This window comes from Ursus arctos, chromosome X (assembly GCF_023065955.2).
Source record: "Ursus arctos isolate Adak ecotype North America chromosome X, UrsArc2.0, whole genome shotgun sequence".
Classification (NCBI taxonomy): domain Eukaryota; kingdom Metazoa; phylum Chordata; class Mammalia; order Carnivora; family Ursidae; genus Ursus; species Ursus arctos.
The window spans coordinates 103,704,398-103,723,077 of record NC_079873.1 but is presented as its reverse complement, the minus strand read 5'-3'; positions in this window follow the sequence as shown (position 1 = coordinate 103,723,077).

Sequence of the window (18,680 nt, the reverse complement as noted above, 5' to 3'; positions counted from 1 at the left end):
CCAATCAAAATACCAATGACATTTTTCAAAGAACTGGAACAAATAAATAGCCCTTAAATTTGTATGGAACTAGAAAAGGCTCTGAATTGCCAAGGAACTGTTGAAAAGGAAAAACAAAGCTGGGGGCATCACAATGCCGGATTTCGAGCTGTACTACAAAGCTGTGATCACAAAGACAGCATGCTACTGGCACAAAAACAGACACATAGACCAATGGAACAGAATAGACAACCCAGAAATGGACCCTCGGCTCTTTGGGCAACTAATATTTGATAAAGCAGGAAAAAACATCTGGTGGAAAAAAGACAGTCTCTTCAATAAATGGTGCTGGGAAAATTGGACAGCTACATGCAAAAGAATGAAATTTGTCCACTCTCTTACACCATACACAAAGATAAACTCCAAATGGATGAAAGACCTTGATGTGAGACAGGGATCCATCAAAATCCTAGAGGAGAACTTAGGCAGCAACCTCTATGACATCGGCCAAAGCAACCTTTTTCATGACACATCTCCAAAGGCAAGGGAAACAAAAGATAAAATGAACTTGTGGGACTACATCAAGATAAAAAGCTTCTGCACAGCCAAGGAAACAGTCAAAAAGACTAAGAGGCAGCCCACGGAATGGGAGAATATATTTGCAAATGATGCTACAGATAAAAGACTGGTATCCAAGATCTACAAAGAACTTCTCAAGCTCAATACACGAGAAACAAATAAACAAATCATAAAATGGGCAGAAGATATGAACAGACACTTTCCAATGATGACATACAAATGGCTAACAGACACATGAAAAAATGTTCAAAATCATTAGCCTTCAGGGAAATTCAAATCAAAACCACACTAAGATACCACCTTACGCCAGTTAGAATGGCAAAAATTGACAAGGCAAGAAACAACAATTGTTGGAGAGGATGTGGAGAAAGGGGATCCCTCCTACATTGTTGGTGGGAATGCCAGTTGTTACAGCCACTCTGGAAAACAGTGTGGAGGTCCCTTAAAAAGTTAAAAATTGAGCTACCCTATGACCCAGCCATTGCACTACTGAGTATTTACCCCAAAGATACAGATGTAGTGAAGAGAAGGGCCATATGCACCCCCATGTTCATAGCAGCATTGTCCACAATAGCCAAAGCGTGGAAGGAACCGAGATGCCCTTCAACAGATGACTGGATTAAGAAGTTGTGGTCCATATATACAATGGAATATTACTCAGCTATCAGAAAGAACAAGTTCTCAACATTTGCTACAACATGGACGGCACTGGAGGAGATAATGCTAAGTGAAATAAGTCAAGCAGAGAAACACAACTATCATATGGTTTCTCTCATCTATGGAACATAAGAACTAGGAAGATCGGTAGGAGAAGAAAGGGATAAAGAAAGGGGGGTACTCAGCAGGGGGAATGAAGCATGAGAGACTATGGACTCTGAGAAACAAACGGAGGGCTTCAGAGGGGAGGGAGTAGGCTGGTGATGGGTAATAGGAGGGCACATATTGCATGGTGCACTGGGTGTTCTACGCTTCAGAGGGGAGGGGGTAGGCTGGTGATGGGTAATAAGGAGGGCACATATTGCATGGTGCACTGGGTGTTCTACGCAACTAATGAATGATCGAACTTTACATCAGAAACCAGGGATATACTGTATGGTGACTAACATAATATAAAAAAAAACATTTAAAAAAAAGATTGAGGATTGCAAGACAATGAGGCAGGATATGCATGGCCTTAAGTCAGCTGTAGGGTGACTTGTAAGTAATGGCCACTGAAATACAGACATGGCCTATACGGTTTTCCGTGGGCCAAGGAAGCTTCCGAGCTATTGAACTATTGTAATTTTCACAGAAGCTAAAGCAGTTATATGTATAAATCTTCAATATCACTCCCCCCCACACACAGGAACCAGTGCGTTCTTATGATGGTAAAGAATGCATTTCCCTGAGGATTATTAATGCCAAGTTTGAATAAAAGCAATTGAATAGTGAAACAAAAAAAGTTACCTATTCTATCCAGGGGAAGTAATCAAACCAAACTAATGGCCTACAATGGCACTAAAAATTTAAAAATAATTTCATTTTTATGGGAAAGAGAAATAAGCTGGATCACCTCGTATTCCCAAAGGATATATTGTTGTGTAAAGTCATCAAGGATACGTATTCAGATACTCTGGGATGAAACAACCCTGGATAGACCAAAAGTTATACTGAGGACTTGGTTCTTGGATGGCACAGTCATGCCAAGCTATTAAGAGGTTGTTGAGGTCATTTTGGAACCATCCTCAGCCTTTTAAGATAATATCACGGCTAACCCATGCCCCTCCTGCTCTTTATAACTGCCCTACACTGGAAAGTTGATGTCTGAAGTTGATTATGAGTCATTATGTAGACTGTGTCCAAAATACACACTTCAGCACGATGTTAGTAAATGTGTCTTGAAAAATAAGTTCTCAGGTAAAAGGAGTGTGGAAAATGTTGCGCTATATACAGTTAAACTGTATGCTTTATTGCATTATATTTTGAAATCTTTAATGTAGTAAATGGGTACTATAATTAACCAAAAAGGGAAAAAGTTTGCAGTGTTCCCACTTATTTAACCTGGAATACCTGACTAATGTTTCACAGACCACCATTTGGGATACATTGTTCTAAAGCTGTATTTCTGAAAGTCCATTGTTAAAATACAAATAGAATATGTGGGGAAAAGTAATGTACTATTAGCACCCGCTTTCATATTTGATGGCAACATATTCAGAAATATACGTTGCTCACAGTGAGTTCGCAGTCTACAGGTGAGACACAAGAAATAATAAAATATGCAATAAATGTTATGCTAAGAAATCACATATGTTGTAAGATGGTGTGGTGTTTTGGATGGGAGTGGTGATAGTGAAAAGGGAAAGAAATAGACAGATATGGGATATATTTTAGAGGCAAGACCGATAAGACTTAATAAAGGATTGGAGGATGTGGGGTGAAGAAAAGGAGAAAGTTTAATAATGACCCAAAGGTGTTTGATTTTGTATCTACATGGTTGGTAACGCCACTCACTGTGAAACAGAATGGGAAAGGGGAGTGGGTTTTGGGAAGAGGAATCTAACCTGTGGGATTTCTAAAGACAGCTATTCTCAGGATCACCTTACATGGCTGTTATTTATTACTCTCTCCACTCTGCTACATGGTAAAGTGAAGGACCAGTTCTCATGAGAGTTGTCACATTAAAGATTCTGTCTTAAATCATTTATCCTTTCACTTATTCCTATGGTAGCTTAATTGATTAACTGAAATACCAGACATAGCCTACAGCAGTTAGGATTTCACAGACAGAACAGGGCTATTACACAGAATAAGGTTGTTTCTGATCAAATACAGGAGATAACCAGATTAATAGGTTAAGATTATTAAATTTTATGAGATTTTAACATTAAAGGAGTGAAATTGTGTATAGCTTTAATTTTTTTCCATTTTCTCAATCAAACAATATTTATTATATGTCTAGTAATTGCCAAGTTCGATACTGAGTTATACAAAGATGAACCAGTCAAAGCTCTTTATAGTAAATTGCTTGGTCCTGGGGTAGGTGGGTGTCACCTGCATTAAAATATGTATTAAGTGAAATAAAGTTTTAGAAGTTTTGTGATAGAAGGCCATATTACACTTAGTAAGAAAACAATGGTGGAAGTGTTCCATATTAGTGGAGGGTGGGCAAAGAACTTGACAATTGAACTCACTCTTGCAGAATGGAAAAGATTTTTTCCAAGTGGACAAAAGGGTGAAATAGAATACGAATGTGATGTTCCAGGGGAAAAAAGAACATTACTGCAAAGACTTTGATATTTGAAATGTATCTTGCAGGTAATAAGAAGCAGTTTAAGGATTTTAAGCAGAGAAGTAATAAGTCACATTTATGATTTATAAGGATAACCCTGACAGTTACATGGAGGGCAAATTAGAGAGAGCAAACTCTTCCTGAGTTCAGACAGAAGATAATGGAGCAGAATCTGAGGCGTTGAAGAGATTGATCGGAAACATGCCAAAAAGGTAGAATCTAAGAAGCTATTAACTTTCTGTATGTGCAATAGACATCAAGAATGGAGGGAGTCTAGGGGCACCTGGGTGGCTCAGTCAGTTAAGCATCCAGCTCTTCATTTAGTCTCAGATCATGATTTCAGGGTTGTGAGGTTGAGCCCTGCATTGGGTTCCATGATGGGTGTGGAGACCGCTTAAAATTTTCTCTCTCCTTCTCCCTCTGCCCCTCTCCATCTCTCTCTTTCTCTCTCTCAAAAAAAATGGAGTCTAAAGATAATGCTCTTATTTTTTCTACACAAGCAACTTAATGGTACAATTTTATTTATTTTAGCAACATTTAAATTGAAAAGGAAATTTAGTAACATTGTGATACAGTTCTGTGTCCACTTAGCTAAACTATAGTCCCCAGTTATTCAAACACTAATCTAGATGTTGCTGTGAATGTATTTTGTAGATGTGATAAACATATATAATCAGTTGACTTGAAGTAAAGAAGAGTATCCTAAATATGAGTGGGCATGACTAAGTCCACTGAAAGGTCATAAGAGCAGAACTGAGGTTTCTCTGAAGAAGATACTCTGCCTCTGGTCTGCAACATCGGCTGGTGCTGAAGAATTCCAGTCTGCTTGTCAGTGTGCCCTGTAGATTGCAGACTACCTAGTCCCCACATTCATATATATATGGTTCCTTTTCTCTAGTGGAACCCTGATGGATAAAAATATTTCTAGAAATAGATCTGATGACAGATGCAAAAACCTTTATACTGAAACTTAAATGCCATTCTGAGAAAAATTCTAAAGACATAAATGGAGAGATAGATTGTATTATGGATCAGAAATTATTGTTGGAATTAAATATTGTTAGGATGTAAAATCTCCCTAATTAATATATACAGATTCAACACAATCTTAATGAAAATCCAGTATGTTTTTGGAGAATTTACTAGGTGATCCTAAAATTCACGAGGAAAAACAAAAGACAGAAATAATGGGGATTTTGTAGAAGAGGAGCAAAGAGGATAAATTCACTACCAGATAAGAATACCTATTATAAAGGGATAGTAATTACGAAGGTGTTAAGTTTGGCAAAAGGATAAGCAAACTAATTAATGGAACAAAACCTAGAGTCGAGTATCAGACATACACATATATGATGATCTGATTTATGAAAAGAAGACTGACTCTGTAGAACTTTGGAGAAAGAATGGTCTGTTTAATAAATACTTCTAGGCTGGGTGAATATCCACATGAAAAAAAATCAACTTTGAATAGACTTCCAGAATGATAATTTGAGAAGCACAGAGGACACTATCCCCAGCAAAGCAACCTTTTAACTACTGAAAATTACTTTTGGGACAAAAAAAAAAAAAAACATTTAAAGCCTCTGCAAATTTCATAAGTGCCTAAAGCAAATGGTGAAACATCTAATCAAGAAAATCATCTAAATCTCAATAAGAACAATGGGAGTTTGTGGCATTTGAGCCTTGATATGTATATATACTCACCACTACCAGCTCAGTGGGGTGGAAACTACTCCAGGCATCTGCAGTCAAGAAGATGGGCTCCCTCTCCACCGAACCCCAGTCTAGGACCACAGTTTTATCCTGAGAGGCACTGACAACCAGCATCACTTATCACCCCAAGCTCCATATTGCAGAAATTCTATTCTAGGCAGTTACAGTAAACCAGTCTTCCTTCCCTCCACTAGTCTCTACTCATAGAATGGAAACTCTGTTCCAAGCATAACAGGCACAGTATATTTGACCCTAAACAAACCTGATCCAGCTCTCTAGAAGGGCAGAGGTTACACACTAAAAGGGTCAAGCAGAGAGGATCAGTGCCTTCTCTGCTTCATGCCCAGAGCTCTGTTCCTTGAGCAGGGGTGAAATTCTAGGAGAAGCTCTTGTCCCTACCCTTTGCTCCCTTGCATTGGCACATAAATTCTTCCCAGGTGGAAAAGGCAGACAGAAGAACAAAAAGCTACACAGATCAGACTAAGGGGACTAATTATTCTGAAAAGAGTGTAGGGTAGTTCAAGCACAAGGACATTGTTGAAAACAATTCAAACTTTACTGATAACCAATTAAGAGAAAACTGGCAGCTCCATGATACAACAACAAGCTATAAAGGTAGACCAAATAGAAGTTTATCAAAGAGAACCAGGAAAAGGTACAAGAAGAGTCCCCCTTCAGTCCTACAGCAAATGAGATTAGTTGTGGATTTTAATAGATGCCCTTTATTAGATTGAAGTATTTGCCTTCTATTCATTGCTTGTCAAGTGTTTTTCTTATGAATGCTGAATTTTGCCAAATGTTTTTTCAGCAACTATGGACATGGTCGTGTGGTTTTAACCTTTATACAGTTCATATGCTGTATTTATATTGATTGATTTTTGCATGTTAAACAAAGCTAGAATTCCTGGAATAGTTCCACTTGGTCATAATGTATAATCCTTTTTACATGTTACTGGATTCACTTTGCTAGTATTTTGTTGAGGATTGTTGGTCTATATTCATAAGGAATATTGGTCTGTAGTTTTATTTTCTTATACTTTCTTTGGTTTGGGTATCAAGGTAATATTGGTTTCAAATAATTAGTTGAAAGTGTCCTCTTCTATTTTTTGAAAGAGTTTATAAAGGATAATTTTTAAAATGTCCAGGTTTCAATAAAAAAATGACAATGTATACGAAGAAACAAGAAATTACAGCTTACTAAAAAGAAAAAAATTAAGAGAAGCTGTCCTTGAGGAAGCACAGACATGGAACTTCCTAGACAAATATCTTAAATCAAATGTCTTAAATACACCACTTTTAACAATGGATAAATATCTAGAAAGAAGATGAGTAAGGAAGTAGAGGATTTGAACATTATGCACTAACTAGATACCTATAGACCACTGCACCCATCAAAAACAGAATGCACATTCTTTTCAAGTGCACATGGAACATTTTATATGATAGAGCATATGCTAGGCCATAAAACCAGGCTCAAAAATTTTTAAAGCTTGAAATCTTACAAAGTATCTTCTCTGGAAACAATGGAATAAAGCTAGAAATCAATAACAGAAGGAAGACTAGAAAATTCACAAATATATGGAAGTGAAATAACACACTCTTACTCAATTGGTCAAAGAAGAAATCCAAACAAGAATTAGAAAATACTTTGACATGGGGCGCCTTGGTGGCTCAGTCGTTAAGCATCTGCCTTTGGCTCAGGGCGTGATCCCGGCGTTCTCGGATCAAGCCCCACATCAGGCTCCTCCACTGGGAGCCTGCTTCTTCCTCTCCCACTCCCCCTGCTTGTGTTCCCTCTCTCGCTGGCTGTCTCTCTGTGTCAAATAAATAAATAAAATCTTTTAAAAAAAAGAAAAGAAAATCTTTGAGATAAATGAATACAACATACCATATGCCATACACAATATACCAAAACTTAAGGTAAGCAGTCTTAGGAGAAGATGTTTAACTGTAAATGCCTACATTTACATTTAAAAAGAAGGAGCTCAGGGGCGCCTGGGTGGCACAGCGGTTAAAGCGTCTGCCTTCGGCTCAGGGCGTGATCCCGGCGTTCCGGGTTCGAGCCCCACGTCAGGCTCCTCCTCTGTGAGCCTGCTTCTTCCTCTCCCACTCCCCCTGCTTGTGTTCCCTCTCTCGCTGGCTGTCTCTATCTCTGTCAAATAAATAAATAAATAAATCTTAAAAAAAAAAAAAAGAAGGAGCTCAAAAAACTTAACTTTTCACTTTAAGGCACTAGAAAAATAAGTGCAAATTAAACAAAAGCTGGCAGAAGGAAATAATAAATATTAAAGCAGAGATAAATAGAGAATATAAAAAACAATAGGTAATATAACCAACAGCTAGTATTTTGAAAAGATCAACAAAATTGACAAAACTTTAGCTAGACTGAGGGAAAAAAGACACAAATAACTATAATCAGAAATTAAAGTGGGGACCATATGATAATTGTCTTTCTCTGCTTGACTTATTTCGCTTAGCATTAACAGAAGGGGGAATGAACCATGAGAGACTATGGACTCTGGGAAACAAACTGAGGGCTTCAGAGGGGAGGGAGGTGGGGGAATGGGATAGGCCGGTGATGTGTATTAAAGAGGGCACGTATTGCATGGAGCACAGGGTGTTATACGCAAGTAATGAATCATGGAACTTGACATCAAAAACTAGGGATGTACTGTATGGTGACTAACATAATGTAATAAAAAATTATTATAAAAAAAGAAATTAAAGTGGGGAATTACTAATCATATTACAGAAATAAAAGATTATAAGAAAATACTATGAACAACTGTAAACAAATTAAATAATCTAGATAAAATAAGAAAATTCCTAGAAACACACAAACTACCAAAAGTAACCCCAAGAAGAAATAGAAAATCTGAACAAAGGAAACAATCAACAAAACTAAAAAGCAGCCTATGGAATGGGAGAAGATATTTGCAAATGACATGTCTGATAAAAGGTTAGTATCCAAAAATCTATAAAGAACTTATCAAACTCAACACCCAAAAAACCAAATAATCCAGTTAAGAAATGGGCAGAGGACATAGACCCTTTTTCAGATGGTTAACAGACCATGAAAGGATGCTCAGCATTACTCATAATCAGGGAAATACAAATCAAAACCACAATGAGATACCACCTCATACCTGTCAGAATGGCTAAATTTAACAACACAAGAAACAACAGGTGTTGGTGAGGATGTGGAAAAAGGGGAATGGTCTTACGCTGTTAGTGGGAATGCAAATTGGTGCAGCCCTGTGGAGAAGATTATGGAGGTTCCTCAAAAATTAAAAATAGAACTACCTTATAATCCAGCAATTGCACTACCCTATAATCCAGCAATTGCACTAAATTGTACTTATCCAGAGGATACAAAAATACAGATTTGAAGGGGTACATGCACCCTGATGTTTATAGCAGCATTTTCAACAATAGCCAAACAACAGAGAGAGCCCAAGCATCCGTTGACTGATGAATGGATAAAGAAGATGTGGTATATATACAATGGAATATTACTCAGTCATCAAAAAGAATGAAATCTTGCCATTTTCAATGACGTGGATGGAGCTAGAGTGTATTATGTTGAGCAAATTAAGTCAGATAGAGAAAGACAATTACCATATGATTTCACTCACGTGTGGAATTTAAGAAACAAAACAGATGAACATAGGGGAAGGGGAAAAAACAGAGAGGGAAACAAACCATAAAAGACTCGTAAAGATAGAGAACAAACTGAGGGCTGATGGAAGGAGGTGGGCGGGGCTAGATGGGTGATGGGTATTAAAGAGGGCACTTGTTGCAATAAGCACTGGTTATTGTATGTAAGTGATGAATCGCTGAATTCCACTCCAGAAACCAATATTGCACTGTATATTAATTAACTAGAATTTTAAAAGAAAATCTGAACAGACCTGAAACAAGTAAGGAGACTGAGTCAATAATCAAATATTTCCCTTAAAAAAAATGCAGGACCAGGTGGCTTTACTGATGAATAGTATGGAGGTTCTGCAAAAAAAATTAAATAAATAAAAATATCATATGACCCACAATTCCACACTGGGTATTTACCCAAAGGAAATAAAAACAGTAATTCAAAAAGACATATGAACCCATATGTTTATTACAGCATTATTTATAATAACCAAGATATGAAAGAAATAAATGTCCACTGACAGATGAATGGATAAAGAAAATGTGATATATGCATACAATGAAATATTATTCAGTTATATTATTTTTATTTATATTATAAAAAATGAGATCTTGCCATTTGCAACAACATAGATGGATCTAGAGGGCATTATGCTATGAATATAAATCAGGCAAAGACATATACCATATGATTTCACTTATATGTGGAATCTAAAAAACAAAACAAATGAACAAACAAATAAACCAATAGAAAAAGAATCATAAACACGGAGAACAAACTGGTGATTACCAGAAGGGAAGGGGCTGGGGGATGATCAAAATAGGTGAAGAGGATTAAGAGGTACAAACTTCCAATTACAAAATAAATAAGTCACAGGGATGAAAAGTACAACATAGAGAGTGCAGTCAATAATATTGTAATAACATTGTATGGTGACAGATGGTAACTACACTTATCGTGGTAAACATAGCATAATGTATAAAATTGTCAAATCACTATGTCACACACCTGAAACTAATATAACTTGTATATCAAGTATAATTCAATAAAAATAATTTATTTGAAAAAATAATGCAGAATCAATACTAATTTTTCTCAAACTATTCCAAAATATAGAGTACTAGGGCACACTTCCTAACTTATTTTATAAGACTAGCATTAAGCTGATACCCAATCTAGACAAAGACATCACAATACAATAAAACTACACACCAATACTCCTGATGAATATAGATGCAAAACTCCTCAACAAAATACTAGTGAATTGAATCAGCCTCATATTAAACATATTATACACCATGATAAAGTGGGATTTATCTGTAATGCAAGGGTGGTTCAACATATGAAAAACAGCCAATGTAATATAGCACATTAATAGAATAAAGGAAGAAAAACACATTATTTCAATTGATACAGAAAAAACATTTGACAAAATTCAACATAAAATTTAGTAGACCCTACACTTTAGATTGTAATGTAAAAAAATCACAGAAGACCATTACTCCCACCCTATGAATGAGACCAAGTTACATTAAAAAGTATGGTGTTTTTCCAATACTGTCAGAAAGTTGAGGCTGCAAAATAACAAAAATGAAATATTTTCCAGAAAATTGGGGCACCTGGGTAGCGCAGTCATTAAGCGTCTTCCTTCGGCTCAGGGCGTGATCCCAGCGTTGTGGGATCGAGCCCCACATCAGGCTCCTCCACTAGGAGCCTGCTTCTTCCTCTCCCACTCCCCCTGCTTGTGTTCCTTCTCTCACTGGCTGTCTCTCTCTGTCAAATAAATAAATAAAATCTTTTAAAAAAATGATAAGCTGTTCCTGAGAGACCCATGGCCATTTCATCCCTAGAAGAATGTCGTGGATAAGGGTAAGGAGAAATCTGCTAAACTTCTTAAACATTAAATATCCTGTATTGATTGGTGTGACATTGTAGATTCCCAAGGAGTCTCATTCAATGATTTAATTTGTACCCACACATCAACTACTTCCCAAAGTCTTCCTAAGTGCATGGAAATAATAGAGTAAAATCTGGTAACAGGGTTAAAGGTGACAGAGATATCCCACCCCAAGTTGTGTCGGGCAGGAGAACTGAGAAAAACTGTTATGAGTCACTGCAGGTCTTCTATGAGTACAAGTAAGAGGTTGATGAAGGCTAATGATAGTTGAAAGACATCTCTCTACAACACCCTAAATCTTGAACTAGTACAAGATAGCAGCTAAAGTAGTCCTCTGAAAACTGGAAGCAGGGCGTCAATGTGATGTAACATCTGAAGCACAAAGTCAGAGGCAGGACTAGAGAGCTAAGAAAACTAATCAAACAACTGAAAAGTTGTCCAAGCTCTGAAGCAGAAAGAAACCTTCCATAGTTCTTGAAGTGGGCCGTAAATTGTAGAGCACAAAAAAATATCTTCACAGTCCCATCTGTGCTCAGATTCTCAGCTCTGATATAGGGAAAACCTGCACACAAATGTTTATAGCAGCTTTGTTCATAATTGTCAAAACTTGGAAGCAACCAAGATGCCCTTCAAGAGGCAAATGAATAAACAAACTGTGTTATATCCATATTCTGGAATGTTAAACAGTGTTAAAAAGAAATGAGCTATCAAGCCATAAAAAGACATGGGGGAAACTTAAATGCACATAACTAAATGAAAGAAGCCAATCTGAAAAAGCTATATACTGTATGATTCCAAATATGTGACATTCTGAAAGCAAAATATATGGAGACAGTAAAAAGATCAGTTGTTGACAGGAGTTCTGTAGGAAGGAGGAAGGGATGAATAAGTGAAGCAGTATAATGGGATTTTTAGAGCAATAAAACTATTATTATGTATGATACTATAATGATGAATACATGTCTTTATGTACATTTGTCAAAATGCATATAATTTATAACACAAAGAGTGAACTTTCATGTAAATTATGTACTTCATTTATTAATAATGTATCATTATTGGATCATCAACTATAACAAATATATCACAGTAATGCACAATATTAAATATAGGGGCATCTGGATGGTGCAGTCAGTTGGGCCTCCCACTCTTGGTTTCAGCTAGACTCGGGGTCAAGCCCCGAGTCAGGCTCCGCCCTCAGCACAGTCTGTTGGGGTTTCTCTCTCTCTCTCCCTCGGACCCTACCCCATCCTGTGTATCTCTCTCTCTCTCTTTCTCTCTCTCAAATAAATAAATAAATCTTAAAAATAAATACAGGAGAAATGGGAGGCTGGCTTGAGGGGTAAATGGAATCTCTGTACTTTTTATTCATTTTTTCCTGTAAACTTAAACTGCTAGAAAGAAAACATAAAGACTATCAATGAAAAACATTTAAAATGCAGTGAAAGTAGTTCTTAGAGGGAAGTTGAGAGATGTAAAATGTGCAATTAAAAAAAAGTAAAATCTCAAATGAACAACCTAATGAACAACTGGAAAAAGAAGCAAATAGAAGGAAAAGATAAATAAGAATTAGAACAGAAAGTAATTACTAATAGAAAACAAAACCAAAATTTTATTCCTTATAAAAATCAACAAAATTGACAAACATTTAGCTAGAATGACAAGAAAAAAAGAGAGAAGACTCAAATTACTAAACAATAAGAGAGGAGATATTACTACCTACCTTATAGAAATAAAAGGGATTACTATGAGAAGAGAATACTATGAAGAGCTGTATGCCAACAAACTACATAAATAAGATAAAATAAACAAATACCTAGAAAAACACAAACTATTGAAAATGACTCAATAAGAAATAGAAAAATATGTATAGACAACATAAGAATAAAGAGATTGAATTAGTGATCAATAACTAGTTATAAATCAAAGCCCAAGACCGAATGGTTCCACTGGTGAATACCATCAAACTTCTTTAAAGTTAAAAAGGTATTTTTTTTAAAGAGTCAGCATCAATCCTTTTCAAATTCTTGCAAAAAATGGAGGAGCATCACTTCTTTCCAACGAACACTGAAACCTGTATTACTCTCATACCAGAACCATAAAAACACAACATAAGAAAAGAAACTACAGACCAACATCCTTTATGAATGTGGGCAAAAATTCCTCAACAAAATGCTAGGAAACTGAATCCAGAAATATATAAAAAAGAATACGCAACATTGGATATAAGTTGGATTAGCCTAAGAATGCAAGCTTAGTTCACATTCCAAAATTGAATCAATGCAATATACCATATTTACAAAATAAAAGACAAAAACCACACAGTCACCTCAATAGATGAACCAAAAGTGTTTGACAAAATCCCACACTCAATCATGCTAACAGCACTCAAAAAAACTAGGAACAGAAAAGAACTTCCTCAATAAAGGGCATCTATGATAAACCCCAACTAATACCTTACTTAATGGTGAAAGACTCTAAGTTTGATCCTAAGATCAGGAACAACACAGGATGTCCATTCTTACACATCTACACAACATTCTACTAAGGTACAATCTAGGATAATTAGACAAGAAAATGAAATCAAATTCATCTAGATTGGAAAGTAAAAAGTTAAGCTATATATACTTGTAGATGACAAAATATTATATATAGAAAGTCCTACAAAATACACAAAAAAACTCTTGGAATAAATAAATCAGTTGTCAGATCACAAGAAAAAGATGATGATACAAATTTCAATTGTATTTCTACACACGAATAATGAAAAAATCTGAAAATGAAATTGAGAAATCAGTTCCATCTACAATAGAGCCAAAAGTAAGAAAATACACAAGAATAAATTTTAACAAAAGACATGCAAGATGTATGTTTTGTAAACTAGAAAACATTGTTGAAAGAAAATAAAAGGGATCTAAATAAATGGAAAGATGTTCCATGTTCATGAAAAGGAATACATAGCATTGTTATTGATATACAAATTCAACACAACCCCCATCAAAATTCAACTGGCTGCTTTTTAGAATTTTACAATCCCATCATAAAATTTAAATGGAAATGCAAGGAATTCAATACAGCCAAAACAATTCTGACAAAGTAGAACTAAGTTGCACAACTCACAATTTCCATTTTCAAAACATACCACAAAGTTACACTAACCAAAAGAGTATGATTCTTATATAAAGATAGACATATAGATTAATGGGAAGGCCCAGAATAATCTCTTCAACAAATGCTACTAAGACAACCAAATATCCATGTACAAAAGAATGAAATTAGACCACTACCTCACACCATACACAAAAATTAACTCAAATAGATCACATACATAAACATAATTAAAACTTTGAAACTATTAGAAGAAAATTTAGTATTTAATTCTTATGATTTTGGTGTTAGCAGGTGGTTTCTTTTTTTTTCTGCTCCTTTAAAATTATTTTTTAATTTTCATTCCGGTGTAGTTAACATACAGTGTTTTATTAGTTTCAGGTGTACAATATAGTGATTCAACAGTTCTATACATTACTCAATGTTCATCATGATAAATGTACTTTTTAAAAAAATATTTTATTTATTTATTTGAGAGAGAGAGAGACAGCCAGCGAGAGAGGGAACACAAGCAGGGGGAGTGAGAGAGCAAGAAGCAGGCTCCCAGCTGAGGAGGGAGCCCAATGCGGGGCTTGATCCCAGGACCCTGGGATCATGCCCTGGGCTGAATGCAGACGCTTAATGACTGAGTCACCCAGGCTCCCCAATAAATGTACTCTTAATCCCCATCAACAATTTTTTTTTGAAAAAAATAAGAGGTCTTCTATTTTTTTGTTTTTTTTTAAATTTTTTATTATGTTATGTTAGTCATCCTTAGTTTTTGATGTTGTGTTCCATGATTCATTGTTTGCGTATAACACCCAGTGCTCCATGCAATACATGCCCTCCTAAATACCCATCACCGGTTTATACCAATCCCCCACCCCCTCCCCTCTGAAGCCCTCAGATTGTTTCTCAGAGTCCGTAGTCTCTCATGGTTCATTTCCCCTTCTGTTTACCCCCCCTGCTTCATTATTCCCTTCCTTCTCCTACCAATCTCCCTGCTATTCCTTATGTTCCACAAATGAGTGAAACCATATGATAATTGTCTTTCTCTGCTTGACTTATTTCACTTAGCATAATCTCCTCCAGTCCCATCCATGTTGCTGTGAATGTTGGATAATTGTTCTTTCTGATAGCTGAGTAATACTCCATTGTATATATGGACCACATCTTTTTTATCCATTCATATGTTGAAGGGCATCTTGGCTCCTTCCACAGTTTGGCTATTGCAGACAATGCTGCTATGAACATTGGGGTGCATATGGCTCTTCTTTTCACTACATCTGTATCTTTGGGGTAAATACCCAGTAGTGTAATTGCTGGATCATAGGGTAGCTCAATTTTTAACTTTTTAAGGGACCTCCACATTGTTTTCCAAAGTGTTTGTACCAACTTGCATTCCCACAAACAGTGTAAGAGTGTTCCCCTTTCTCCACATCCTCTCCAACATTTGCTGTTTCTTGCCTTGTCAATTTTTGCCATTCGAACTGGCATAAGGTGGTATCTCAAGGTGGTTTTGATTTGAATTTCCCTGATGGCTAATGATTTTGAACATTTTTTCATGTGTCTGTTAGCCATTTGTATGTAAGAGGTCTTCTAAAATACTTAGATGGATTCAGCAGAAATTAAATTGAATATCTACTGATTTTGAATTCCAATTTAATCACTTGCTAACCTTAGGATTTTGAGCAAATTAGTTAACCCCCTGAATCTTGGGCCTTCATTTGTAGAAGGTTTTTTTATTTATTTTTTTTTAGTTAATGAAGGTTTTTAAAAACTTAAATGAGACCATGTGTGTAAAGTACATAGCAGAGTTCCTGGAAATGGAATGAGTACTTAATAAATGTCATTTTCTATATTGTAAAATAATAATAATAATATGAAAATAAAGTACAAGTGACAAAAGATAAGTAAAATAGACTTCATCAAAACTAAAAACTTTTGTAGTGTAAGTATATTATCATAAAAGTGAAAAGTAACCCACAGGTTGGGAAAAAAATGAAACATGAAACATAATTTTGATAAGATACTTACATCTAGTATTTATAAAGAATATTTATATCTCAATAATAAGAAGGGAAATAAAATAATATAAAATATTCCATTGTGTGTGTATATATATATATATATATATACATATATAATATGTATATATATACACACATACATACAACAGTATATACATTTCGGCTATTGTAGATAATGCTGCTATAAACATGGGGATGCACATGCCCCTTCAAACTAGTACTTTTTGTTTCCTTTGGTTAAATACCTAGTAGTGCAACTGCTGGGTTGTAGGGTAGTTCTATTTTCAATTTTTGAGGAACCTCCATACTGTTCTCCACAGTGGCTGCATCAGCTTGCATTCCCACTAACAGTGCAAGAGGGTTCCTCTTTCTCTGCATCTTTGCCAACATCTGTTGTTTCTTACATCATTAAATTTAGCCATTCTTCCAGGTGTGAAGTATCTCATTGTAGTTTTGATTTGTATTTCCCTGATGATGAGTGATGTTGAGCATCTTTTCATGGTCTGTTAACCATCTGGAAGTATTCCTTTTTTATTTTTTGTATTGTATTAAGTTTTTATTTACATTTATAATAATGTTTTTATTATTATGATATGTTAGTCACCACACAGTACATCATTAGCTTTTGATGTAGTGTTCTATGATGCATTGTTTGCATATAACACCCAGTGCTCCATGCCATATGTGCCCTCCTTAATACCCTTCACTGGGCTAGCCCATCCCCACATCCCCCTCCCCTCTAAAACCCTCAGTTTGTTTCCCGAAGTTCATAGTCTCTTATGGTTCCTCTCCCCCTCTGTTATCCCTTCTTCGGAAAAATGTCTATTCATGTCTTCTGTCCATTTCTTAACTAGATTATTTGTTTATTGGGTGTTGAGTTTGAAAAGTTCTTTATAGATTTTGGATAGTAACCCTTTATCAGCTATGTCATTTGCAAATATCTTCTCCCATTCCAAAGGTTGCCTTTTAGTTTTGTTTATTGTTTCCTTCTCTGGGCAGAAGCTTTTTACCTTAATGAGGTCCCAATAGTTCATTTTTGCTTTTGTTTCCCTTGCTTCTGGCAATTTGTCTAGTAAGAAGCTGCTACAGTTGAGGTCAAAGAGGTTGCTGCTTGTGTTCTCTAGGATTTTGATAGTTTCCTGTTTCATATTTAGGGTTTTTTTAATCCATTTTGAATTGATTTTTGTGTATGGTGTAAGACAGTTGTCCAGTTTCATTCTTCTGTATGTTGTTGTCCAGTTTTCCCAGCACCATTTGAATGCAATCTTGCCATTTGCAACAACGTGAATGGAGCTAGAATGCATATTATGCTAAATGAAATAAGTCAGTCAGAGAAAGACAAATACCATATGATTTCACTCATTTGTGGAATTTAAGAAACAAAACAGATGAACATAGGGAAAAGTAAAAAAAGAGCGAGAGAGAGAGAGAGGCAAATCATAAAATAGACTCAGCTATAGAGAACAAACCTAGGGTTGTGGGGCTGGGGGAGGAAGGTGGGGGGGATGGACTATATGGGTTATGGGTATTAGGGAGGGCATTTGTTCTGATGAGCATTGGGTGCTGTATGTAAGTGATGAATCCCTATATTCTACTCCTGAAACTAATATTGCACTGTATGTTGACTTGCTGGAATTTAAATAAAAACTTGAAACAAGAAAATATATTTATATATAAATAGGCAGACTTTAAAAAGACATTTTTTTAAAGACTATACATAAATGGCAAATAAACAATGAAAAGATGTTCAGTATCGTGAGTCATTAAGGAAGTGTAAGTCAAAAGCACAATGAAATGTCATTTCATACCTACCAGGATGGTTGTAATTTAAAAAGACAAAAAATAACAATATTGGCAAAAATATGAAGAAATTGGAAACCTCATACTTTCCTGGTGAGATGGGAAAATGATGCAGCTACTTTGGAAAACAGTGTGACATTTCCTTAAAGTACTAAACACAGACTTTCTATTTGATCTCCAAATTCCTGTCCTATGTATCTACCACAGAGAAATAAAAACATACGTCCACACAAAAATTTGTACTAAAATATTCATAGTAGCATTACTGAAAGCAGTCAAAAGTGGAAACAACCCTAATGCCCATAAGCTAATGAAGGGATAAATAAAGTGTGGTATGTCCATGATATAGAATACTTACTGCCAATAAAAATGAATCCAGTACTTATATATAATCCAATAGGAATCAACCTTGAAAACGTTATGTGAAGTAAAAGAATGCAGTCACCAAAGGACACATATTGTGAGGTTCCCTTTATAGAAAATGTTTTCAATAGGTAAATTTATAGAGGCAGAGCTTAGATTAGGAATTGCCTAGGGCTGAGGGCTAAAGAGAAATGGGGACTGACTGCAAATGTGTATAAATTTTCTTTTAGCAGGGAGATAAATGTTCTAAATGTGAAATGCTCACAGATAAATCTGACAGAAAGGCAAGACTACTGAAAATTAAAAATA